This window comes from Rhinoraja longicauda, chromosome 15 (assembly GCF_053455715.1).
Source record: "Rhinoraja longicauda isolate Sanriku21f chromosome 15, sRhiLon1.1, whole genome shotgun sequence".
NCBI classification, from domain to species: domain Eukaryota; kingdom Metazoa; phylum Chordata; class Chondrichthyes; order Rajiformes; family Arhynchobatidae; genus Rhinoraja; species Rhinoraja longicauda.
The window spans coordinates 30,292,926-30,320,502 of NC_135967.1; the positions used below are offsets into that span (position 1 = coordinate 30,292,926).

Genomic DNA, 27,577 nt, shown 5'->3' on the forward strand with positions numbered 1-27,577 from the left:
CATTTAAAAAAAAAGTAAGCAGCTTATAACTATCTCCAAATCTCCAATTTGTCACTTCCTGTAAAAGGGATTCTGAAATTAAGTCATAGAGACATACAGCATGGAGAAAGGCCCTTTGATCAAACTCATCCATGCCGACCAAGATGTCCCATCCAAATCTTACTTGACCGCACCTGGCCCTATTCGTTCTAAACCTTTAATATCCATGTAAATGTCCAAATGTCTTTTAAATGTTGTTATTATACCTGCCTTAATTACTTCCTCTGGCAGCTCGTTCCATATATACCACCCTCTGTGAAAAAGTCGCTCCTCCATTCTAATTAAATCTTTCCCTTTCCACCTTAAACCTATGCACTCGAGTTTTTGATTCCCCTACCCTGGGAAAAAAGACTGTGCATTCACCCTACCTATTACCCTCATGATTTTAGACACCTCTGTACGATCACGTCTCTGCGTCTTTTGCTCCAAAGAATAAAATCCTAGCCTGCCCAATCTCTACCTGTAGTTCACACTCTGGCAATATCTTGTCAATATTCTCTGCAATCTTTCCAGCTTAATGGCATCTTTCGTATACCCTGATGACTAAAAATGAACACAGTACTCCAAGTGTAGTCTCACCAATATCTTGTACAACTGCAATATAACATCCCAACTTCCATACTCAATTCCCTGACTAATGAAGACCAGCAAGCCAAAAGCCTTCTTCACTATCCTATCTACCTGTGACCCCACTTTCAGTGTACTTTGTACCTATATTCCGAGTTTCTCTTGTTCTACAACATTCCCCAGGGTCTTACCCTAGGTCTGGAGACCCACGTCCCTTGAACACCATCCCTGGTGTTCTCCAGGGATGCTGCCTGAACCACTGAGTTACTCCAGCACTTTGTGTCTTTTTTGTAAACCAGCGTCTGTGGTTCCTTGTTTCTACATGACATTAACATCCTGTTTCTCTTCCTTCGCAAACTACTGCAGCAATTTCACTCCACAGTACATATAATCCCAAACCCTGATGCATTCTTTCTACTGAAAATCACATTATCTTAGCTTCTCAGAAACCTCCTCTACTTTTTCTTCGTCTTTTCATTCCCGGGATGTGTCAGAAAAAGCATGAATTAGGTGCTAGTCCTGCCTTGACAAACTCCAGCCTACAGTCACCGTGCTGAAGCAGTGCGACTGAGCCAGCACGAAAAATAAGTATGAAGCAAGAGGGTCAAGAGCTTGCTGACAGGATTTCCAAGGTATGATGAAGTATCTGGGAATCTGGATCCCATATGTCCTGCTTTCAAGAATGTTTAAATTATATTCATGCAGCATGTAGGGACTGTGTGCTGCAGAAGTCCATACGCTGCAGATATATCTTCATACAGGATAGACACAAAAAGCTGGAGTAACTCAGCGGGCAGGCAGCATCTCTGGAGAGAAGGAATGGGTGACGTTTCAGGTTGAGGCCACTCTTCAAACTCACGAAAAGCTGGAGTAACTCAGCGGGACAGGCAGCATCTCTGGAGAGAAGGAATGAGTGATGTTTCGGGTCGAGACCCTTCTTCATACAAGACAGTTCAGTTCCCACTCTTCAAATCTAAGCCTGTGCTTACTAAGCGTACACTCTCCCTACCATCGGCTAGAGTGATCATTAACCCATCACTATTTGAATGCTGTGTCCTGTGCTCATACTTGTCACTTTTTATACGCATGACTCAAAAGTGAACGCTACAGTTTCTGCCCAGTCTATTTAATTGAGCAAGGCCAATGGGAAAGTCATTATTTAATTGGTTGTTATGCCAGTTCTTTAGAAGCTCGTGTAAAAAATGCAAATGGTAAACATTAGCAAGAGGAAAAACAAATGGCAAGTAATGTTGATGATAGCACCCACAAGTGTAGAATCATAGATAACTATATTTCTACTTAACATAGTCCCTAACATACATGGATGGTAGGTTTACATGACATGATGTGATTTTAAAGTGAGACGAGAAAGTTTTAAGAGGAACTTGAGGGGCAACTTTTTCACAGAGAGTGGTACATTTGTGGAATGAGCTGCCAGAGGAAGTAGTTGAGGTAGATAAAATAAAATATTTTAAAAACATTTGGACAGGTGCATGGGTAGGAAAGGTTTAGAGGGAAGATAGACACAAAATGCTGGAGTAACAGCAGGTCAGGCAGCATCACCGGAGAAAAACTCCGGTGACATTTCAGATCAAAACCCTTCTTTAGACTCATCTGAATCTTCAGTGTGAAGAAGGGTTCCGACCCAAAACACCATCCATCCTTTTTCTCCAGAGATGCTGCCTGAGCCACTGAGTTGCTTCAGCACTTTATGTCTATTTTCGGTATAAACCAGAATCTGCAGTTCCTTCCAACGTAAGGTTTAGTGGGATATGGGTCAAACAAGGGCAAATGAGACCAGCATAAATGGGCATCTTGATTGGCATGTACGAGTTGGGCCAAAGGATTGGTTTTCATGCTGTATGACTCTATGATTCTAAGTGGTGATGAAAGTCCGTTAATTGTTTTACCAGCTTTACTCAGCTAGCACCAGTACCAAGAGGTGTTTGAAATTCGCCTAGCAACTGCGTGACTGTACTATTCTCAAAATCAAATTTAGGCCCTATCTTATTCTCAGAACACTTGCCTCAGGAACTTTGCAAGAACTTTCTCACCATTGAAACTACAACGTAAATAATAATTTGCAGGCCGCTGGTTTTTGACAGAAATCCTGATAAAATCATCTGGGATTAGAGTGATTGGGATCCCAGTCTGTCTCAGTGTACTAGTTTGTGTGGGAAAAGGTTGTGCAAAACTGTGACTGTAACTAAATGGTGGTTCACATGACCTTTTAAATAATGTTCAATTTGAGCCTACTGTTATTAAGAGATAGTTTTGGGGCATTAGATTGGGACTGAAACATTTGGGTGAGCTGGACAGTTGAGTCATGGAGCACGGGAACAGGCTCTTCGCCCCATCTCATCCATACTGACCACTGTGCCTTCCGGAGTTAGTCCCATTTGCCTGCATTTTACCCAAATCCCTCCAAATCTTATCTATCCATGTCTTAAAGTCCTTTAAGCATTGTAATTGTACCCACCATCTTCTGTGTGTAAAACTTACTCTCAGGTACCCTTTAAATCTTTATCCCCGCATCTTAAACCTATGCCCTTTATTTTTAGACACCCCTGCCCTGGAAGAAAGAGTATTACCATAGATATGACCTTACCTCGCTCGGCCCCTCATTATTTTATAAACCTCTGTAAGGTCACCCCTCAGCCTTCTTTGTTGCAAGGAAAACAGTCCCAGCCTATCCAGCCTCACCTCACAATTCAAGCCCCCTAGTCCTGGTTACATAAATGTAGTTGGCACTGCACCCTCTCTTGCTTAATCACATCTTTCTGAAAGTATGATGATCAGAAATGCACACAATATTCCAGGGAGGGTCTCACCAACATCCTGTAACACGACATCCCAGCTCTTGTACACAGTGCCCCAACCAACAAAGGCAAATGTACCATATGAGATTTCTTCACCGTTTTGCCTAACGATGTCACCAGTTCAGAGAAATATGTACTTGTACCCATTGTGCAAGTGTTCTACAACACTTCTCAAGTTCCTGTCATTCACTGTGCAAATCCTGCCCTGGTTTAACACACCACAATAATCACATTGCCTGTGTCTGAGTTATGTTCCATCTGTCATTCTTTGCCCACTTTCCCTATTGATCTAGATTCTGTTGTAACTTTAGACAACCTTCCCCACTGTCCACCACATCGCCAATTATGGTGACTGCCGCAAACTTACTAATCAAGCCACCTGTATTTTCATCCAAATTGTTAATGTACCTGACAACTGCAAGGACCCAGCATTGATCCCTGAGGCACACCACTCATAAGCATCCGATCTGACATACAACCCTCCACTAACATCTTCTGACTACTGTCACCAAGCCAATTTTTGATCTAAACCAAGCCAATTTTATAGCCACTGGGAAAAGTGAAATAAAGTATACAAATTCCTTGCATCAAAAGTTCATCCTCATTAACAACCAGCTCTCACTTACTGAGCAATGTGTGCAAAGTTGGTTAATGCTGTGTTACATCTACGCAATGTTGTTTTTCTGGAGGTCTAGGCAAATAGATTTCAGTGAAAAGCAACCCTCAGTGTAAAAACACATTTTGTTTTAAGTTCACAGCTAGTTGACTCTTAGTTTTTTTAAATCATTGATGAAGGAAGTAAAATTCATTTTAGGATCGTTATTGCGGGTTGTCTGAAACTATGGTAACATTTTGAATTTTAACTAATGAAGAAAATGATTACAATTATGTGCATTCATAAAACCATTTGAACAAACTCTGGAGACCTAGAATTAAGTGTTGTATGCTGCACTGTGTACAGTTTCAATTTTGGTGACCATTATGAAATGACTTTGCTTTAGCCATTATACTTTACCCCGCAAAAAGTACGCGCAATCGATTGTGAGTTACCAAGCTGTTTCTAATGATGATGTGATTTATGTTTCCACATTGCTATGGTGATATGATGGGACATTTTATTTTCCTCCTGCTCATTTTCCCACATTTCCTCCTGATTCTTATGAAAGCACCGAATCCCCGCTGGTTTGGATTCTTCAGGCACTAAATGTCCTCCTATATATGGTTGCTGAGACTGAACTGCTGTAAGTGCAATCAGGCAATTCACTCACAGAGAGCACCACAATGCATGTCCTGTTCACATTCAATAATTGCACACGTGCACTTCAATCTGCTATCATTTTTAAAAGTGATGTTGTCGGTGTACATTTTGCTGAAAGTGAATCTGTGCAAAACATGATTTGTGGAATCTACTTGCACACCCAGAGTTACCAATAGGCGTACTGAGAAAACCAATATCAATATGCCATTGGGGGATAAAAGTAATAAATACACTTGAACCAATACACCTTAATGTTCAACTACACTACTTCAGTAATTATTTTACTTTATCGTCTCAAATAGCTCTATTACAATCACGACTTTGACAGACTTTCAGAATTTCACCTTAATGTTACACGGTGCTAAATATATTCTTTAGACACAACCTAATCTAGAAGGATTAAATCAGCAATTCTATTGCTCGTTGTATTTCACTGTTCAAATTTGCATGGCACTGAATTTTCAATTGGCTGATACTAATAGCTGCTTTTCTGCACAATTGTTGTAAAAGTGATACTGGAAATACATAAAATGCATATGCATTTGCCTTTTGGCAAAACTAAAATCAAAATGATGATATTGATCTTTGAATTGGACATCACCAGTTTAATATGCAGTTGTGTGTGATCTATTTTGGAGAGTGACTAGTGATATGTGGGTGAGGGTGGTGAATCTGTGGAATTCATTGCCACAGATGGCTGTGGAGGCTAAGTCATTGGGTATTTTAATGGCAGAGATTGACAGATTCTTGATTAGTAAGGGTGTCAAGAGTTATAGAGAGAAGGCAGGAGAATGGGGTTGAGAGGGAAAGATAGATCAGCCACGATTGGATGGCAGAGACTCGATGGGCCAAACAACCTAATTCTCCTCCTATGATTTTTTTTAAACGTAACACAAGTGCTTTTTCCTCAATATGAGACATATTCTGGTATCACTTATTTCATGATGACAAAATACTGGTAATTTATAACATCCACTTCTGCAATAAAGCTTATCATGCAACCAGCAAAATAGCATCTTCAAAATATCATCTATTACTGTTGACAATGTGTACAAGATATTGGAAAAAATGCAAGTTTTAAATCATGGTGTAATATTCAAGTATTTTAAAGAGTGTGTTAAACAGCCAAAAAGGCAAGGTTCGGGATAATGCTAGTTTCCTTCCGATATCAATATTGAGGTGGCTGTTTACAATTGGTTTCGACAACCCTGAACTGGGAGAAGGTAAAGTCACTCTGAAGAGGATGATACTCCATCAACCACTTGCCGAAAAGGTGCATTAGAGGCTACATGATGAGGAATCAATTTGTTTCTGCAGTGATGACAACCATTTTCATATAATCTACAAGTATTCACTTTGAACGCTCGCTGTAAAGATTGACAACTAGATGCCATTTGGAATTATAATCTAGAAAATGTCAATACTTAACGTGGGATTGGGGAGATGTTTTAGGATGCAAAATAGTGTTGTCCCTGGATGTGCTGTAGAAGAACTTGGAAGGACTAAAAGTTGGCAAGACCAAAAGGAGATCAGGAATGTATCTTCAGCCACTTGACGGGTTCATCGCCTGCAGTATTATGTATGGCAGAAATAATATGGTACTCATTTTGCACTGGTATGTAATGGACATTGCAAAATAAACACTAACTAAAGCACATCTTAAGCAAGCCTTTTAACAATAGGTGAGAGAATGTTTTTGTAAATCAGTTAATTTCACAAACTCAATTACAAGAAAAAAAGAAAGATATCAGTACATTGAGCAAGATATGAGGGACTAATTGAAAAGTAAAGGGGCATGGTTACAGGGAATGTAGTTATATTGGCTTAATTAGTCTGTAGCTGCTTTTTTCATAATAATACAGGCTATATTTTGAGAAAATAATTATAATCTCTCTCACCAAAAGAAACCATTCACTGCCAGAGAAACGGAAGCAAAGACTTGAATAATTTTAAACATACTACAAAAAAGTTAAATCACAGCAAGAGCAACTAATGATAAGGAGGATTGGCCGAACTCTAAATATAAGTCATAAGGTCACGTATATAGGAGTAGAATTAGGCCATTTGGCCCATCGAGTCTATTCTGCCATTTAATCTTGGCTGATCTATCTTTCCCTCTCAAACCCATTCTCCTGCCTTCTCCACATATCCTTTGACACCCTCATTAATCAAGAAACTATCAATCTCCGCTTTAAAAATATTCAAAGACGACCTCCATAGCTGTTTGTGGCAATGAATTCCACAGATTCACCATCCTCTGGCTAAAGAAATTTATCACCTTTCAAATGGTATGTCCTTTTATTCTGAGGCTATGCCCTCTGGTCCTAGACTCTCCCACCAGTGGAAGCATCCTCTCCACATCAGTCTGAAGAAGGGTCTCGACCCAAAACGTCGCCCATTCCTTCTCTCCTGAGATGCTGCCTGACCTGCTGAGTTACTCCAGCATTTTGTGAAAAAATACCTTCGATTTGTACCAGCATCTGCAGTTATTTTCTTATACTCTCCACATCTGCTCTATCTAGGCCTTTCGTTATGTAATAAGTTTCAATGAGATCCCTCCTCATCCTTCTAAACTCCAGAGTACAGGCCCAGAGCCATCAAAGTTCATCATATGTTAACCCAATCATCAGTGGGATTATTCTCATAAACCTCCTCTGGACTAGGGTGGCAACTTCCTCACTCCCAAATACGGGACAAGGTGGCGAGCCAGGTGACCTCACCCAGCCAGTGACCACGTGCTCCCGCTCCACCAATAACAGCCGTCCAGGCCGGGAGGTGGGTTACAATGCAACCTCCGTTAGGCAAACACACTCGGCCCCGCTCCCCGAACACACTCTGTTAGCTTACACTGTCCGGGCCTATAGCGCCCCCCCAGGCCTAATACGGGACAAGGGCCCGGGTAGTGCTGTAGGCCAGGACGCTATAGGCCCTGACAGTTTAGGTCCTGACACTCTTGGTTTCCAACATTTTGACAGTCTAGGTCCGGAGGCCCGGGTGCCGCCTAACGGAGGTTGCATAGCAACCCTCCTCCCAGCCCGGGGCGGCCGCCATGGGTGGAGCAGGAGCATGTGGCCGCTGGCTGGGTGAGTCACGTGGGGCGCGGGGCGGTGATGTCACCCTTTGTCCCTTATTTGGGAGTGAGGAAGTTGGCAACCCTACTATTACGGGACAAACTAATTTAGCCCAAACTGCAGAATGTTCCGGCTAATACGGGACAGTTGGCAACCCTACTCTGGAACCTCTCCAACAACAGCACATGCTTCCTCAGATATGGGGCCCAAAACGGTTCACAATATTCCAAATGTGGTCTGACCAGTGCCTTATAAAGCCTCAATATTACATCCCTGCTTTTATATTCTAATCCTCTCGAAATAAATACTAACATTGCATTTTGCCTTCCTTACTTTCGATGCATTGAATAGTACAAAATAAATCAGACATGAACATGGCATGATTGAACACTGGCTTCATTAAAAACTAACAGATTTTCCTTAAACCACACAGGCCAAAATGAGCTGATAGAACTATGAATAGTACGGCTTGAGTGCAACAATGGACAGAGCCTCACAAGAGATGAAATGGGCAAAGACAACAAATGAAATCAATCATGGTAGCCCCCAAACATCCAAGTGTTCATGCTGATTAACATACAATGAAAGATGGGAGCAAAGGTAGACATGCATTGCACTGCTTACAAGATTACCCTAATTGTGTTGTAAAATATTTTCGGAAGACTGTACTTCTAAAACTCAATAGGAATATCTTTAGAGCTAAGGATAACCTATTTTGCATTTCCATTATAATTTTACAACATTGAATTATTACAAGGTTTACTCTAATGAAAGTCTTCCCTCAAAAATCCAACATCTGCAAGCTATGTTATCAATTGTGAAATCAAGGCTTGCCATGTTACGAAAGCGCTCTGCAATCAGCAATGCACCCAGAGAGCATGGATTGGTGATATTTCGGATTGGGACCCTTCTTCAGACTCAACCCAAAACGTAACCTATCAATGTTCTCCAGGGATGCTGCCTGCTGAATTACTTCAACACTTTGTGTTCTTCTTTTGTAAACTAGTTCCTTGTTTCTATAATGCTAGAACTAGACTTTGAGCTTTACTCGTCTTCAAAGCCCATACGCAAACTGATTATGATCTGATAATAACGTATTTTCCATGCACCAAACACAGTCCTCTCAATTATAAATGCCAGATCCAGCTCATGGGTATCTTTCTTTCTGCTCACAATCAGAATCCACATACGACAAGTACACACTGCTATCAAATGGTGTGGTGCGATCACCTCAGGTGGTACAGGGCATTGGGTTGTGTTGTTAAGTGGAAATGTTATTGCTTTGTAACCAGGCAATGGAGGTCTTATAGTCTTCTTCCTAACCAGGCAGCTGACAATTGAAAATTTGAACTAAGATTTTGCTAACAATTTTTAAAATTGTGCATGAGTCGAGATGACAACAAAACTGTTGATCAGTTGTAAACATGCAACAAGGTCACTCGTATTCTTTGCCAGAACAACACTAGGATTGGTAACAGCCTGAGGCTGAACATTACAGAGTGTGGGAGTCAGGCTAGTGGCCTGTGCTGGAGGTATTTTCTACACATTCAGCATTAATCATTGGACAAGCAGTCTGAAAATTTGGAGATAGTGGACAGGTCGAGAGAGATGGATTTCTTTCACACACTTATGAATACTGACTCTCCTTTTAAATTGTGTTAATAACTGATAGCATGCAGAGCCCAGGATAACTCCTTGGAATCAAACAGAAATAACAGTCTAGGGTGTGAAAGGAGGCCACCAACCTGGAGATACGAATGGAACAAGGGGACTGTAGTCCTACCCAATTAGACAAAAGAGAACAAAAGGGTTGGATGAGGATGATGTGGTCATTTTTTACCGAAGGCAGCAAATTGGTTGAGAAGGTCAAGGAGAAACGATATCTTTACCCTGCCCAGTTAGGATGTAATTTGCACTTTGATGAGAGCATTTTGCAATAAGACAGCTGGTAAAGCAATTGTATAGGAATGAACTGCAGATGCTGGTTTATTCTGAAGGTAGACACAAAAATGCTGGAGTAACTCAGCAGGTCAGCCAGCATCTCTGGAGAAAATAGGTGGCGTTTTGGGTCAGAACCCTTCTTCAGAATGAAAAATAGAAAAGGCCAGAACAAACAGGGCTGGCAACAGATAACCTTAGGAAGGGCAGAGTCCATAATGGCGTGGTTCAATTTCAAGTGAAATTCGTGATTGGTCTGGTTCAATGATGGAATTCTAGAAAGGTTAGCATAGGCTTGGGCTATAACAGCTCGTTCTTCTCGGAGATGAAAGGATGCTTGGAAATCAGTTGGTATTTGCAGGACAGAGAGATTGTGAGTAAGCTTTTTGTGGTTAGTAAGTTTGTAGATGACAGCAAGATTGTTGGGGACACAGTCTGTGAGGAAGGCTGTCAAAGTTTATAGTGGGATACAGATCAGCTAGATAAATGAATGGCAAAATGGCAGATGAAGTTTAACATTAACAAGTATGAGGGTTGCACTTTGGGAGGTTGAATGTAAGGGAAAAATATACAATGAATGGAAAGACCTTAGCACTGATGTACAGAGGGATCTTGTGGTCCATGTCTATAAATCCCTGAAAGTGGCAACACAGGTAGATGGAGTTATAAAGAAAACCTATGGTATGCTTGCCTTCATTGGTCAAGGCATTGAATATGTTAGGAAGTCAAAATGCAGTTATGTAGGACTTGTTAGGTTGCATTTGGAATTTTGCATGCACTTCTGATTGCCCCTTTACAGGAAGCATGTGATGACCTTGGAGAGGGTGCAAAGGAGGTTAAATGGCATGATCCTGAGTTAAGGGGTATCAGCTACAGGGAGAGGTTGGACAGACTTGAATTAGTTTCCCTGGAATACTGGAGGTTGAGGATAGACTTGTTGGAAATATATAAAATTGTGAGAGGCATCAATAGGGTAGATAGTCAGAACCTTTTTCCCAGGATGAATAAATCAAATACTAGAGGGAATAGTTAAAAGGTGAGACAGGCAAAGTTTAAAGATTTGCAGGGCAAGTTTTTACACAAAGGGTGGTGAGTGCCTGGAACGGGCTTCCAAGGGCGGTGGTGGAGGCAGATGCAAAAGTGGCATTTAGGAGACTTTAAGTTATACAGTAGATATGAAGGTAATATGGATTATGTGCAGGCAGATAGGAGTTGATCTTGTCATCATATTCAACACAAACATTGTGAGCTGAAGAGCTTGGTCCTGTGCTGTATTGTTCCACGTTCTTGAAGGGGAGGGAAGCCGAATCTCTCATAACTTGATGTATGTGCAGATGACACTGGTTCACATTATGGAAAATTACAATTTGGATATTTTCATGGAACACAACCCCTGCCTCCATAATGCAAGGTCACCTGTACCGACCAATCGTTATCATGTGTAGGAAAATAACTGCAGATGCTGGTTTAAATTGAAGGTAGACACAAAATGCTGGAGGAACTCAGCGGGTCAGGCACAATCTCAGGAGAGAAGGAATGGGTGATGTTTCGGGTCGAGACCCTTCTTCAGACAAATGAGTCATAGAGGTTCACAGGGGATAAAGGAGAACATTTAAGAAAGAAATTAGGAGGCATTAAGAGGCCACAAAATTACCTTGACAAGTAGGATTAAGGAGAATCCTAAAATCTTTTGAAGCATATCAGAAGCAAGAAGCAGCAAAGGAAGGAATAGGTCCTCTCATGAACCAGAGGGGTAATCCAAGCGTGGAGCGAGGGGACATGATTGAAGTGCTAAATGAATATTTCTCATTGATATTCAGCAGGGAGATGAATGTGAAGGCTGTGTGTGAAGCGTGAGATACAGTGATATTTTGGAGCACGGTGCGCAGCTGCTACAGCTGCTGTCTCACAATGCCAGAGACCCAGGTTCAATCCTGACCCGGGGATGTCTGTGTGGAGTTAGCACGTTCTTCCTGTGACCATGTGGGTTTCCTCTGGGTGTTCCGGTTTCCTCCCACATCCCAAACACTGTGGGTTTGTAAGTTAATTGACTATAAATCTCCCATAGTGCGTAGGGAGTAGATGCGGATAGTGGGATGACATAGATCTAGTGTGAATGGATGATCAATGGACGGCATGGACTTGGTGGGCTGAAGGACATGTTTCCATGCTGCATCTCTAACTAAATCGGTATCAGAATGGAGAAAGTGCTTGAAATATTAGAGCTTACATAGAAACATAGAAAATAGGTACAGGAGGAGGCCATTTGGCCCTTCGAGCCAGCACCGCCATTCATTGGGATCATGGCTGATCGTCCACAATCAGTAACCTGTGCCCAACCTCTCCCCATATCCATTGATTCCACTAGCCCCTAGAGCTCTATCTAACTCTCTTTTAAATTCATCCAGTGAATTGGCCTCCACTGCCTTCTGTGGCAGAGAATTCCACAAATTCACAACTCTTTGGGTGAAAAAGTTTCTTCTTACCTCACTTTTAAATGGCCTCCCCTTTATTCTTAGACTGTGGCCCCTGGTTCTGGACTCCCACTTTAGGCTTATTAGGGGAACTAGTCCCTTGGGCCAGACAGGATCTATCCTACAATGCTGAGGGAATCGAGGAGCTGGAGCTCTCGCAGAGGCTTCTGTATCTTCATTAGTCACAGGTGAGATACAAGTCAACTGGAGGAGAACTAATGTTGTTCCCTTGTTCATAAAGGGCAGCAGGGATAAGCCTGTAAACTACAGCTCGGTGAACCTCTACATAAGTGGTGGGGAAGTGGTTGGAGAAGATTCCAAGGTTCAGGATCAGACTTGAAATCTTCTCCAGGATCAAACTTGGAAAGGCAGGGACTGATTAGAAGGAGTCAGCATGGTTTTGTGCAATTGAGGTAATGTCTCACAAATCTGATTTTTTTTGGAGGTAAAAAAGAAGATTAACGAAGACAGGATGGTGGTTGTCATCTACACAGACTTTACTAAAGCTTTTGACAAAGTTATGCATGGTAGGCTGGTCCGGAAGGTTAATGCACAAGGGATCTTAAGCATGTTGGTGAACTGGATCCAAAACTGGCTGGGCAATGGGAGGCAGAGGGTAACAGTGCCTTAAAATCTCTAATTAAGGCGGCATGGTGGCGCAGCGGTAGAATTACTGCCTTAAAGTGCTTGCAGCGCCAGAGAGCCGAGTTTGACCCAGACTTCGGGTGCTAGCTGTACGGAGTTTGTACATTCTCCACGTGACCGCGTAGATTTTCTCCGAGATCTCCGAGATCAAAAATCATAATTAGCTTGGGTTTGTTTACTTGGCATAAGTGTAAATTGTCCCTAGTGTCAAGTCAATTTTATTTATATAGCACATTTAAAAACAACCCACGTTGATCAAAGTGCTGTACATCTGTGTGTAGGCTTGTGTTAATCTGCGGGGATCGCTGGTCGGTGCAGATTCGGTGGGCCAAAAGGTCTGTTTCCGCGCAGTATCTCTAAACTAAATTAGTGGTGTACCTACCCATCAGGATCAGTGCTGGGAATTTTGTTCTGTGCAAGATATAAATGACTTGGATGAGAATGAAGGTGATATAATTAGTTCATTTTTGTAAAGGACACAACAATTGATAAAGTGGCAGTAAACAGAGAAGGATGTGAAAGTACAGAGAGAAACATACATCAGATTGGAAGTTGGACGGAGAGGGCAGATAGAATTTAATCCAGACAAGTGTGAGATAATGAACTATGTAAAGTCAAATTCTGTTAGGATATGCAGAGTAAACAGCAAATAAATTAATGCTGGAGTAACTCAGCGGGTCAGGCAGCATCTCTGGGGAAAATTAGGAGTGTTGATCTACAGAGGACTTTCAGGCCCAAGTCCATAGCTCCCTGAAAGTGGTGATACAAGTTGATTAGGTAGCGAAAAGGGCATTTGGAATGCTTACCTTCATAGGACAAGATATTTAGGAAAAGAGTTGGGATGTCAGACTGTTATACAAATCACAAGTTGGACTATCCTTGGATATTGTGAACAGTTTTGGTCACCACACTACAGGAGGGGTGTGATGGTAATAGGGAAAGCGCAGAAGAGGTTCACAGGATGTTGCCTGGAATGGATGGATAAGGTTATAAAGAGAGATTAGAAAGGCTGGGTTTAATCTTGCTGGAATGTAGTAGGCTGTGGGGTGACCTTTCTAAAATTATTGGAGGTGGGGAGGGCAATGCTCTGGTAGATGGCCAAAAATCATGTTGCCTGTACAGTGGAGACGAGAACTCAAAGGCACATGTTTAAAGCAAGAGGGGAGAAAGTTAAAGGAGATCTGAGGGGTTATATTTTTCACACAGGTGGTGAATATTTGGAATGAACTGCCAGAGGTAGTGGGGCTGTTGAAATAAGACATTTGGATAGGTACTTGGATACAGACTAGGAGTAAGGAATTAGCAAAGACAGACATCGCGGTTGGCATGGACTGTTTCTGTGCTGTGTGTTCGTGTGATTTATTGTGTGCAGGTTTGTGCTTGGGTCGGGCAATACATGCCACTGTAACATTCGCTCCACCAGCCCGACAAACCTACCGGGAAGAACAACTTCATATGTTCAATGTAATTGTACAGCCGGCCCAACAGGCCACGCAGTGTTAAGAGGGCACAGGGTGGGGTCTTGGCTGCGAGGCCGCGCCCTGTTGTCATGAACCAGGAGCGGGATGAATCACTTGAGTCCTGTCCCTCAATTGCCTCCCTCTCCCTTGCCCCGAGTCTAATCTTTAAAATCTAATCTTTCATCATAGCCTTAAAACGTGATCGTTCGTGCAGACGCCGAGACGGGACTTAACCCGAGTTGAAAACTTTCTCGGGATCGAACACACAAGTTGCTTGTGCAACAAGGCCCGGCAGCTCACGGCATTTAACTGTCATTGTAAACGGCTTGTTGTCCGGACGCGATTGGGTTCCGCAGGAACGGGAGGAGGAGGGGAAGGGGAGGGAGGGGGGGGGGGGGGGGGGGGGGGGTTACTAATTTAACTACAATTCCCGCTGTGCAGTGTTGAGACACGCTGCGAAGATCGGAGATACACGAGTATAAAGGCACATGTTGTGTTTGTGTTGTGCACCCCTCGGTGCGGAATAACAAGCAGTCGTCCGTCACATCCTCCTTCCACACACTGACTGTCGGCCGAGGGTCACCGCCGATGGACTTTGTGCAAACCATCGCTTAGGGGACCGGGAGCCACCTCCCGCCCACCACCCCTCACCACACCCCTAAAATAAAATCTTTGCAAACACTCATTCGTCTTCTGGAAAATGCACACGTGAATCTCTGCTTGAGTCGGGGGTCATTTTGTTTGCATTTCCCAAATTGCAGAATGGCACCAGTCAGTGACTGTCGGTTGCTGCTTTCTCCATTTCTCCGCTGGTGAAATATTTATGGCCGTTTCGAGGTCCCTGGAAACATCCCAAGGGCCGAGGAGCAGGGGGATAGACTCGGGGGTCCAGAGTGGTTCTCTGGTCCCCCCTCCCCTAACCCGGTCTCACAGGGAGCAGCTCCTGAACCTGACAATGTTGATACAACCCACGAGTCCGGTATTTGGCATCGCTCCGCCTGCTCTTGTCTTCACAAGTGCAAACCCTAATTAAACCCCAAAAGAAGCACTACAGTGGCCTGGGCTACAAACTAACTCGATCTCGACCCGTGTTTGAAACCTTCATTGTTTGTTAATAAATAAGAGCCGCGCACAGTATGTGAATAAGTTGCCTTCCCGGAAGTTGGGTATTTACCCTTTTAAATGTCTTGCTTTAAACTTGTGTTTCAAAATAACCTGGCCCGATGCTTTTTTTTCTGTTTGTCGAATCCTTTGCACGGTTTTTACTCGTCTGGCGTTTTGCAATCATCCCCTCCGTTAAAAAACGTTTGCAAAATAAAACATAGACAGATAGAGAGAGAGACACACACACGCAAGATGCCAGCGAGACTGACATGAAATTGACGAGATCGCCCCCGGAGCGGAGAGAAGCGAAGCGAAGCGAGACGTCTCCCTCCTTTTGTTAAAGACCGAGAGGGCGAGGGGTAGATAGTGGCACCTCGGATCCTCACCACACACACTGCCCAGCTCCGCCGAGCCCGGCCTCTTTATCTTAATGAAAATACCTGAATGCAATGCCGAGCTGCTGCTGCTGCTGCTGCTGCTGATCTCTCGTTCCAGGAAGATTCAGGTCCAGCTCCAGCTCCAGCTCCGATCCAGATCCAGATCAGCTCCGAAGCCGGGCCCCGGAGCTTGTGAAAGTGCGGTCCCGACGGTGCAGGAGCACCGAGCACGGGCTGATATAATCGACGTGTATTTTTTATATGTATATAGTGTTGTGTGAAACGAGGAATGAGTTTACTTTCGCTCCATATCGCTGTCTGCTGCGCACATTTCCACCACTCCTCACTGCAGTCGCGTCCCCAGGGTCCTAGCGCCGCCGCAACTACTTTATTTGCAGGGGCACAGCTCGGAAACTCGCTCGTCCGGTGCAAACCATCTTCCCGGGTCTCGATGCCACTTCGAGAGTTTTCTTTATTGCTAAATAATTTCGACCTAATGGCATCCCGCAGCTGCATTTAGGTGTAGTTGCATCTTTATTTTAGTAGTTTATCCACTGCCCTCTCTACTGACCAACACTGGATTTTAGGGGGTTTTAGATTTTTAAAAGACAACTCGTGGAGTCGGTTAGTGACTGTTCACGTTCTCTGGAGTAGCAACCAAAGGACAAGGATGTAACAGCTGATGGACACCAGGGAGCAAATAACATTGTACGTAACTACATCGGGCTTTCCACGGCCCATATACCCACCCTCTCAAACACAATTCATATCGCTCACTTATGAAGGTGTTGGCTCGCATATTTGCTGAATATAACTACCTGAATTGTCCTATTATAGTGCCTTATCGTTTAATAAACGATGATTGTTTTTTCAAACTTCCTAATGTCAGAACGATTCTTCAAATAACTATCATGCCATTACCATCAGAAAATGTTGGAAAGGAAAAAGCACATATGTGTGGGCACACGCTTTTAGAGGCTATTCAGAAGTTTGAAGCCCTCTGTATGTGGTTTCCTCTCCATCTCTGTGGCCTCCCATCTTCATAACCTCATTGCTCCTACCTCAATTTATGCATTGTTTTTACTTCAGTCCAGAACTGGACAGCAGACAGGTGGGGTGATGAAAGAAATTGTACCATGTTAGATATATACTCAGCAAGCTGGGCAGCATCTGTGGGGAGAGAAAAGGCAGAACACTTTCTAGGCTGATGATTTTTCATCAGAATAGACCAATATGAATTGGAAAAGTTGTTTTGAGTGATTCCCAACAAAAATGTTTGAATATACAAAAGTATTCTCATGAGTTGAGATGTGCTCCCATTATAAATATGTAAACCTACAGTCATTTGTCTACACCAAAAATATTGGTAAACAAAGTAACTGTAACTATTGAAAATTGTATTTAATCACCTATTGTTATCTTTGTGTTTAAAGAGAATAAAACCACCATGTATTTGAGTTCAGAGGGATTCATGAAAAAGTCTTCCAGCATGCCTGCTTGTTGTATTCAATAAATACTTTTTATATTTACAGCTCTGGTCTCTGGCTCATTTAAAGTCACAACAATCTGAAACAGTTGAATCAATTGACTGCGAGGGTAGAATTTAGAAGCAGTTGATAAAATGTTTGAATTCTGAAGAAAGCAGAAAGCAACACCAATATGGTCATTAATAAACTGGAAATAAAGATTAGGCAGGTGACCTGAGAATGATTGAAATGAGGACTGTTCCACATATCCCACAAAGAAAAAAGGCATTGCTTGGACTCATGCAAGTTCCCAAAGCTACACCTTTTGATCTGGAGGAAGTGGATGAAGGTAACAGAGAAGGTGTTCAACTTGTGAATGGGTTCAGCCAGGCAAAGGTCATGAAAGGGATTAATTGGGCTTCGACACAAGGACAAGACAATGGGCCGTCGGGCCAACCTGCCGTGGGATGGACGTGCAGAGGAATTGGAAGTCCTTGTTAAAAAAGTGAGCCATTTGGGATTATGAAATTGGAAATTATCAAATGTAAGTGGTAAGTGAATGGAGAAGGGGAGAAAGCAGGGTGGCGCAGTAGCACAGCAGTAGAGTTCCTGCCATACAGCACCAGAGACCCAGGTTCGATCCCGACTAAGGGTGCTGTCTGTACAGAGTTTGTATGTTCTCCCTGTGACCGCGTGTGTTTCCTCCGGGTGCTCTGGAATCCTCCCACATTCCAAAGACATGTGGGTCTGTAGATTAATTGATTTCTGTAAATTGTGTGTAGAATATAACTAGTGCACAGGTGATTGCTGGTCGGTGTGGGCTCGGTGGGCCGAAGGGCCTGTTTCCACACTGTACCTCTAAAATAAACTAAATAAGTTTTGTGGGACAAAAATAGGATGAAATGACAAGTCTACAAGAACAACCCAGTGGGAGAGATCCTGGTAGTTTGGAAATTGTGAAGATGGAAGAAAAAATGCAGTCTATGGTGAAGCCCAGACCAAAGGACTGGTATGGAAGCAAATGTGCCAGGAGAAGAGCTAAATATTATGTGGGTATGGAATTAAATAGAAAGGGATGTAGAGGATGAAGTTGAAGCCACTTTTGAGGAGGAATGGGGGGGGGGACAGTGAAAACAGCAAGGATGGAAGGGAGGTGGATGGGGCCTGGGAAAAATTAAGGGGAAAATTACCTGGAGGAATTTATAGAATTCAGGAAATGTTGAAGTTTGTACTTCCTGAAAGGAAGAAAAAATATTTTTTTCTTAAAGCAACGAATGTGGCGAAGTGTGAAATAGAAACGTGGACCAGGACAATTTTGAGGGGAAGTAAATTGTGCTTTTGGAGAGAGAATTCTGGATCATGTGCTAATGTATGGATCTTACACATTCAAGAAATCTAATCATAGTTGGAAGCCACATGGAATAAGTCAGAAATGAACACATACTATGGAAGGAGTGGTGGTGTGGAACCAAGTTTTAGTCAAAATCTTAACAAAAACAATAAGGAAAAACAAAAGTTACTGATTGTGAACAAGGCAAACATTCTGGGAAAGTAGCAGTGAATTAAATGGTAATTGAAAAGCAATATTGAAATTTTTATTTAGCAATATTTGATTAATTAATTTGAGTTTATTGCAAACCTGAATGTATCTCCATCATAAATTTACAGAAGTAAACACAAACAATCTATTTGTTCTCAGTATATGAACGCCATTTGCAGAAGAGCCAATCGAAAGTCAGATTCTTAAGTCCTTCTCTAAAATCTAATAAAAAAAGTGGCTGTAAGTAATTATCAAATTTAGGACTTATTGTAGTTTCCATTCTCCCAAATAATTCTGTGCTTTGAAAACAATCTTATTGTTCATTCATCAAAAAATTAACCCTTTTTGATTCTGTCTGTGTACATTACAATATGCTTGTTAATTTAATAAAATACAGTCATGGAATATTTGAATTTACTATGAAATAAAGCAATCAAAGGAACAGGACCTATACATACAGTTAGACAAAAAATGCTGGAGCAACTCAGCGGGTCAGTTACTCCAGCATTTTTTTCTACCTTCAATTTATATCAGCATCTGCAGTTTTTTTTCCCCACTAGGGCCTATACATACATACCTGTAGATCCTGTAGGTATACATGGTGCTGGTCACACAAGTCTGCTGCTTAAAATTCATGAACAATTCCTCTGGTGTGAAAGATGATTTGTGCCTTTTTCCCTCTCCCTTCCTCTTCTGAAATCACAAATTCTAGTTAAAATATATAATATTCACATATCAACATTTAGTCAGGATGTATCATCCACTTGTTATGAGATTTACATGATATCCGCATTACATCAGTTTTTCTTTCTCATACATTTAATGAGAAGTATTGACTCAGGTCATAGCACCATGGTGACCTTTCCCTACCGAAGTCTTCAGCACATCCCTCAAGACCTTGGGATATGCCAGCTTGAAGGTTTTAGCCATGCACAGCAAGACCAGTGAGTTTCAGACAGACCGAAGTGTGTCTTTCACTGAATTGGTAAACTTTGAGTGGTAGCTGGTACATGTCTTAGTATGGTTTCCCGGAAACAACCTATAAAAGCAGGGCATCCTGTGCTGACCAACTGTTCAGGATGAAACACAAAACATACCATTGACATCCTTACTAGACCATCTTAGCAAACACGTATTCGAGAAGGATCTGGTTGATGGCATTACAAGCACCTTGTGATGCACTGCTGTACATGAAGGAACTGACAGGGACAGTCCTTCTTACAAAAAACAAGCAACTTCTTTAGCGTATGTTTGAAAGTTCTGGAGATGAACAATCCTGCCATGTGATGTTGACAATCTGCTCTGGGAACCATTTAACAGCATCCACAATCTCCTTTTCCTGTAGGGATTCAAGGCTATTCAATGCTGACACTGCCTGATTGAAGTGGTCAAGGGTCAAGAGAGAGTCAAGAGTCAAAAGTGTTTTAATGTCATATGTCCCAGAGAGAACAATAAAAATTTTACTTGCTGCAGCACAACAGAATATGTAAACAATATAATAAACGAGAGAGAAAAAAAAGTTCAGTGTGTGTATATATAAATACTCACAAGTACACACACACACATATATATATATATATAAACATATATATATATATACACAGGTACACATACGTACACACAAAAAACAAATAGCAGTGCAATAGTAATAACAATAATAATAATAATAGTTTATTGTAGTTCAGAGCTTATTTGAGGTTGCAGTGTTTAATAGCCTGATGGCTGAAGGGAAGAAGCTGATCTTGAACCAGGACATAACAGTTTTCAAGCTCCTGTACCTTCTTCCCGATGGCAGGGGTGAAATGAGTGTGTGGCCAGGATGGTGTGGGTCTCTGATGATGCTGGCAGCCTTTTTGAGGCAGTGACTGATAAATCCCTTCGATGGTGCGGGGGTCAGAGCCAATGATGGACTGGGCAGTGTTCACAACTTTTTGCAGTCTTTTCCGCTCCTGGGCATTCAAGTTGCCAAACCAGGCCGTGATGAAACCAGTCAATGTGCTCTCTACTGTACACCTGTAGAAGTTCAAGAGAATCCTCTCTGACATACCAAATCTCCGTAATCTTCTCAGGAACTAGAAGCGTGGATGTGCTTTATTTATAATTGCATCAGTGTGCTGGGTCCAGGAAAGACCTTCGGAAATATGCACGCCCAGGAATTTGATGCTTTTGACTCTCTCCACCATCATCCCGTTGATATAAACAGGATTGTAGGTTCTCATCCTTCCTCTTCCAACGTCCACAATCAGTTCATTGGTTTTACTGATATTGAGAGCCAGGTTGTTGTGCTGGCACCATTTGGTCAATCGGTCAATCTCACTTCCATACTCTGACTCATCACCATCTGTAATTCGCCCAACAACGGTGGTGTCGTCGACGAACTTGAAGATGGAGTTTGCACTGTGTCCGGCTACACAGTCATGAGTATAGAGTGAGTAGAGCAGGGGGCTGAGCACGCAGCCTTGAGGTGCTCCCGTACTGATTGTTAATGAGGAAGAAGTGTTTCTGCCAATTTGAACAGACTGTGGTCTGTGGATGAGGAAGGTCAAGGATCCAATTGCAGGGGGATGCGCAGAGCCAGTTCCGTGAGCTTGGTAACCAGCTTGGAGGGGATGATGGTATTGAACGTAGAGCAGTAATCTATAAATAACAGCCTGACATAAGTGTTTTTATTGTCCAAGTGGTTCAGTGCGGAATGGAGAACAAGAGATCACATCCTCCGTTGACCTGTTGTTACGGTAGGCAAACTGTAGTGGGTCGAGGTTCTTGTTGAGGTAGGAGTTGATATGCACCAAACCTCGCAAAGCACTTCATCACCACGGATGTTAGTGCCACTGGTTGATAGTCATTGAGGCACGTCACCTTCTTGGGCACCTTCTTAAAGCAGGTGGGAACCTGAGACCTCAGTAACAAGAGGTTGAAAATGTCTGCAAAAACTCCAGCCAGTTGGTCTGCACAGGTTTTGAGAACTCGACCCGGTATACCATTAGGTTCCAGAAGCTTTCCGAGGGTTCACCCCCCTGAAGGATCTTCTGACATCGGCCTCTGTGACTGTGACTGTAATACCATCAGGGCGTATGGGGGCTTGGGAAGGCACATCAGTGTTCTCCCTATCAAAGCGTCAGGGATTAATGCTTCGGTCAAAAGTGTTCTTGCAGATAAAATGTAATTCCTCCACAATTCAATCAGAGATGCCTAAGAACAATTGGAAAGCCTTTGACCAGGCTTTGGTACTGCACCCTAGGCCTGGTTCTCCCTCAGAGTTGTCTCCGCCCTGTAGGATACCTCTCAAGTGTGGAGGATGGGTACTTTCAGCCCTTCGTATCAGGAAAAGGGATGCGTGGGCAGATGAGCGGCAGGGTTCTGGGCAGCCGCCTGACCCCAGGTATCTGGTAGTATGCATTCATTGCTACTCTCTACAAATGGCTCAAAGGGAAAGAGCCTCTCTGCCCTTTGCTGTCAACACATTCCCCATTTATTTTATGAATTGAGATGATAACAAGAGTTCCTTTTCAGGTTCTCTGAAAAGATATATTTAACAAAACAGTTGCCCAATGTGAAACCAAACAAGGATGATCCCAAGATAGACACAAAAAGTTGGAGTAACTCAGTAGGTCAGGCAGCATCTCTGCATATCCTCGGTTTAAACCAGCATCTACAGATATGTTTCTTAATCTGAACTGGGATGGCTGAACTCCACCAGGATTTTAGCATGGGGAGATAATGTTGTGGAACCTTAAATGCTTTTATCTGGATCTTCAATTTACAGCTCCTTTTTCTTTTAATTAAGAAATGCACAATAACATCTGACATATGTTTTGTATTACATATGATGTTGATCTGGTAATTTAGAACAGACTTAATTCTTTGAGTTAATCACATTTCCCACCTATCCTAATATTGTTCTTCTTTGTTCTTACAATGTGAGAAATAATGTCAGGGAAATGTATTGTCCTGAGGGTATTAACATTTATTGGTATTGGTATTGGTTTATTATTGTCACGTGTACCGAGATATTGTGAAAAGCATTGTTTGCATGCTATCCAGTCAAATTATAATAGATATGAGTACAATCAAACCATACACAAGCACAACAGGTAGTCCAAAGGGAAAAATACCAGAGTGCAGAATATAGTGTTACAGCATTATAGTGTTGTAGTTACAGAGAAGTCCAAGGTCTGCAATGAGGTAGATTGGAAGATTGGGATTACACCCTATCTTATATTATGACTGTTCATTAGTCTGGGAACACCAGGGCAGAAGCTGTTCCTGAATCTGTTGGTGCATGCTTACAAGCTTTTATATCTTCTGCCTGCTGGGAGAATCACATAGTGTGGCCTTTAATTCAAGTGGCTAGACTATGCAGTGGTCAAGGCTACTTTCCATCAAAGGAATTAGTACATTAATTAAGATTTGAAGACAGCTTTTATGATCATTTTTCAAGACAGTGAATATCACTACTGAGTAATTTAACATTTCCTGCTTTTGAGATCGAGAGCCTTATGGTAAAAGCATAGCTTTGCCAGCTGCACAAACCAATCTAATACTCGAGCACTGAGTTACAGGAGTGGTAGGGTTAACAACATGAATGCACTGACTCCTGCAAGAACCAGGATGGAAATATCTGGAAGTCAGTCTCTGACAGACAAAATATCTACATTATAAGACATAAATATTTGGTTTTTAATAAAGATTAATTTTAACTAGTTCCTCCTTCAATACTCTTCCCTCTTTAACACACAGACTTTTGCTGAGGTATGATTCTTCACCCAAGAGGCCACTGATCATGTGTGAGCCTGGAGTGTTGGCAGGCTAATCAATCACAGAGGACATCGTAGGTAAGCCTGTTTCTGTCTGCAGCGTTAACATTCAAACACCTTCCAGCAAGAGTACAGGATAGCTATCAAAAGTCAAAACCCTGGCTGATATTCATCCTCTCCATTCGATCACTATTGAGAGCGATTTCTGCGCCCCAAATGTTGCCCTTAATAAGCTCAACAAAACGTATGCATGGATCAAACCTGGGCCCTTTGAAAAGAGCCTGCTGTTTCCTCTGTCCATACATTGAATCAACATTTTTTTTTTCTATTTCTTTATCCATGCAGACCTCCTTGATTTGTCCAGCTTAGTGACAAATCTGAACATATCAATGCCAAGGTTACAGAAACTGGTTGCAGCAGACCCCTGCAGTTAAACCAATCATTGTAAAAACTCAACAATAAAGAAGAAACACTTTAGTCAGGCCTGAGGCATTATTTGTACCATGAAAAGTGTAGAAGTACCAGATGAACCAGGGAAGGTATTAAACAGCTAAAACAACGTCTAATTTTCACTCAAGGTTGAAGTTAGGGTTTCGTATACAACGTTTACATATTATCATCCATTATTCTCAAGTAGTATAAACCCTGAAAAAGATCTTGAGATTGGGATAGCACTCTACCATCATCCGCATGCATTGAAAAGCATGAAAGTAATACATTCAGATTTTTGTTGATTCGTTCAAAATCTTGCAAAGGTTTCTTACTTGAATGTTACTGCCATAAATTGTACCATTATACAACTTCATATATTTAATGCTTAAATATTATTTTTCCCTTCCCTGATTTCCAGCCTCGGCATCATCCCAGAACAGGTGGGCTGAAAGTTGACACCCACAGACCCACCTAGATTGGCAGGTCCATCAAGTGTTGTAAAGAAGGGAAAACTGATCAAGTGGCCTCAGGTTAACACTCTGATCATTGACGCAAAGGGATCAAAAAGTAAATGGAGACTAGAATGTGTAATTATAAAAACGATTATTGGTGAATATCTGAATAAGAAAGATTCTCAACATGTGGCTTTACAATTAAACATTGAAAAGAAGGATTAAAATCTTATCCTAAGTATTTCAGAAAATATTCAATAAAATTAAAATGAAAATATCCAAACAGTGGCTCTCAAGCTTAATTGTGGTAACAAAAATGGCGGTGCATTTTCACAGCATCAGGAAACCCCCTTTGCAGTCAGTGACAACTGCTAGAATGATTTTGGAGTCTAAAAAATGCACTGAAGCAACTGACTTCTGTGAAATGGGAGAATTAATAGATTAGAGGATGGAGATTTGATAGCTCAATTGCTTTTTCACAATCACAACCTTTCTTTTGTTATTCCTTTTGTGTCATTTTTGGATGGTTTCAGCTGATCTCACAGATTTATTGATTCCGATATTGTTAAAGGGACAAGTTCATACTCAGTGACAGCTCATTCAATGGATGGAATCCAGTGCAGCAGAAATTTCAACGCCACGCTATTACTCTTTACAACTCCGTTAGTAAACTCCTCTGTTTTGTCACTTTCTGATCCCAATGTTAAAACATCTTCTCAAACCCTGGCTTATGTAACACATTTCGTCATCTGCATTCAATTCGCTCCCATTTTACAGTGTCCTTTAGTTTAGTTCAGCATGCTGGGAGATACTTGTTATGTGAAGAATACTGCATTAATGCTGATTCTAGTGCGGGTTGTTGCAGCAATGTGCACCCAATTTATAGTTGGTCAAGAGTTATCTCTACTGAGGAGAATGTAAAGATGTTACACTGAGCCATTTTTCTTCAGCTTGGAGCAAAGAAAAATCATCCCAAATTAACAAGCCTGATGAATTTATACTGAAACCTGATGAAAACTTTGAGTGAACAACAGATGAAGACGTGACTAGATTCAGTTGAGATGCCTCTCTTGATTAGATAATCTCCTTGTACCAGCTGAATAAGATTCACATGGAAAGAGTGACAACTTGGGTGTGGAAGACGAAGTGCCCAATTGGGGTTGCACTTAACCTAGTTCAAAGTAAGACAAGGGTAAGATAGTTAACAACCCCACACATACAGAATTAATCCTTGAGCATTTCCCTTGTATTGTTTTTAAATCATGTTTTTGAGCAACTCTTTAGGAAGAAGGGTCTCGACCCGAAACATCGCCCATTCCTTCTCTCCTGAGATGCTGCCTGACCTGCTGAGTTACTCCAGCATTTTGTGAATAAATACCTTCGATATGTACCAGCATCTACAGTTATTTTCTTATACTCTTTAGAAATGATTTTTCTCACAATGCATTGATCATGTGGTGATATTTGGATTGGGATTTTCCAATATTACATTAATGTGGCCTAGAAATTAAATGAATCTGATAATTCTAGGGAATGTAACTCAGTTGTAGAGTGCGGCTTCGCATGTGTGAGGTCTTGGGTTCAATTCCAATGCACCTGCAGGGTTCCTTTCGGCCTTTCGGCCCACCGATTCCGCACCGACTTGCGATCCCCGCACATTAACACTATCCTACATGCACCAGGGACAATTTTACACTTATACCAAGCCAATTAACCTACAAACCTGTACATCTTTGGAGTGTGGGAGGAAACCAAAGATAATACACAATAGACAATTGACAATAGGTGCAGGAGTAGGCCGTTCGGCCCTTCGAGCCAGCACCACCATTCAATATGATCATGGCTGATCATTCACAATCAGTATCCCATTCCTGCCCTCTCCCCATACCCCCTGACTCCGTTATCATTAAGAGCTCTATCTAACACTCTATTGAAAGCATCCAGAGAATTGGCCTCCACTGCCTTCTGAGGCAGCGAATTCCACAGATTTACAACTTTCTGAATGAAAAAGTTTTTCCTCATCTCCGTTCTAAATGACCTACCCCTTATTCTTAAACTGTGGCCCCTGGTTCTGGACTCCCCAACATTGGGAACACGTTTCCTGCTTCTAGCGTGTCCAATTCCTTAATAATCTTATATGTTTCAATAAGATCCCCTCTCATCCTTCTAAATTCCAGTGTATACAAGCCCAGTCCCTCCAGTCTTTCAACATATGATAGTCCTGCCATTCCGGGAATTAATCTAGTGAACCTACGCTGCACTCCCTCAATTGTACAGCGTAGGTTCACTAGATCTCGGAGAGGACCCACGCAGGTCACAGGGAGAATGTACAAACTCCGTACAGACAGCACCCGAAATCAGGATCGAACCTGGGTCTCTGGCGCTGCAAGTGCTATAAGGCAGTAACTCTATCGCTGTGCCACCATGCCGAAAATTTAGACAATTTGCTATTGACTAAAAAACAATCAGCACATGCCTAACAGAATCCTTACAATCATCCCCAATACCTGTTTGACTTTGTCAACTGAGGGGTGCTACGATTATCTGGTTCCATTCTTATATATAATTATCAGCAGAGATTCAGTTATAGCTCCTCTTCCCACACCTGCACCATTCCTCTTGAACCCACACACAGCCATTCCTGCCCCTTTTCACATTTACATGCTGCCCATTGACAAACTAATTTGAAAACACCATTTCTAAACGCATGGTGTCAGCAACCATCTGAACCTCACATCTGTCTCCCTCGAGTCCTCCATTGTGTTAAAGTTGTTGAAGTTGAACAACATACACCACCTGGACAGGTATATGTGCCTCAGCCCTAATCAGTTCCAGTTTAACATCATATGTCGCATTTCAGGATTGTACTTTCTGAAGTAATTCTCAAGGTAGGAAGCAGCAAATGGGACAACACAACTTTTGCACTGACCCAGATTTATTCCTGACTCCTGATGTTGTCTGTGTGGAATTTGCACATTCTTGCTGTAGCCACATGGGTTTTCTCTCAATTCTTTGATCACCTTACCTAGCAAAACTGATAATTTATTACATATTTATTTGCTGTGTTGCTGCATTTAATGCTCCTGTAAAGCTAAAACAAGGGCGGCACGATGCGATGCGCAGCAGTAGAGTTGCTGCATTACAGCACTGGCAGCGCCAGAGACCCGGGTTCGATCCC

At 42.1% G+C, this 27,577-nt stretch overlaps 1 protein-coding gene across 1 annotated transcript in view; it reads right to left on the reverse strand.

The window, feature by feature from the left end:
* LOC144600609 (BCL-6 corepressor-like protein 1) overlaps positions 1 to 16,001 on the reverse strand; it is a 185,991-nt gene extending 169,990 nt beyond the window's left edge. The window contains exon 1 of the mRNA XM_078412395.1: positions 15,816 to 16,001. The gene's annotated coding sequence lies outside the window, so the exon portion shown is untranslated. The remainder of the gene's footprint in view (positions 1 to 15,815) is intronic.
* Between the last annotated feature and the right edge of the window lie 11,576 nt (positions 16,002 to 27,577).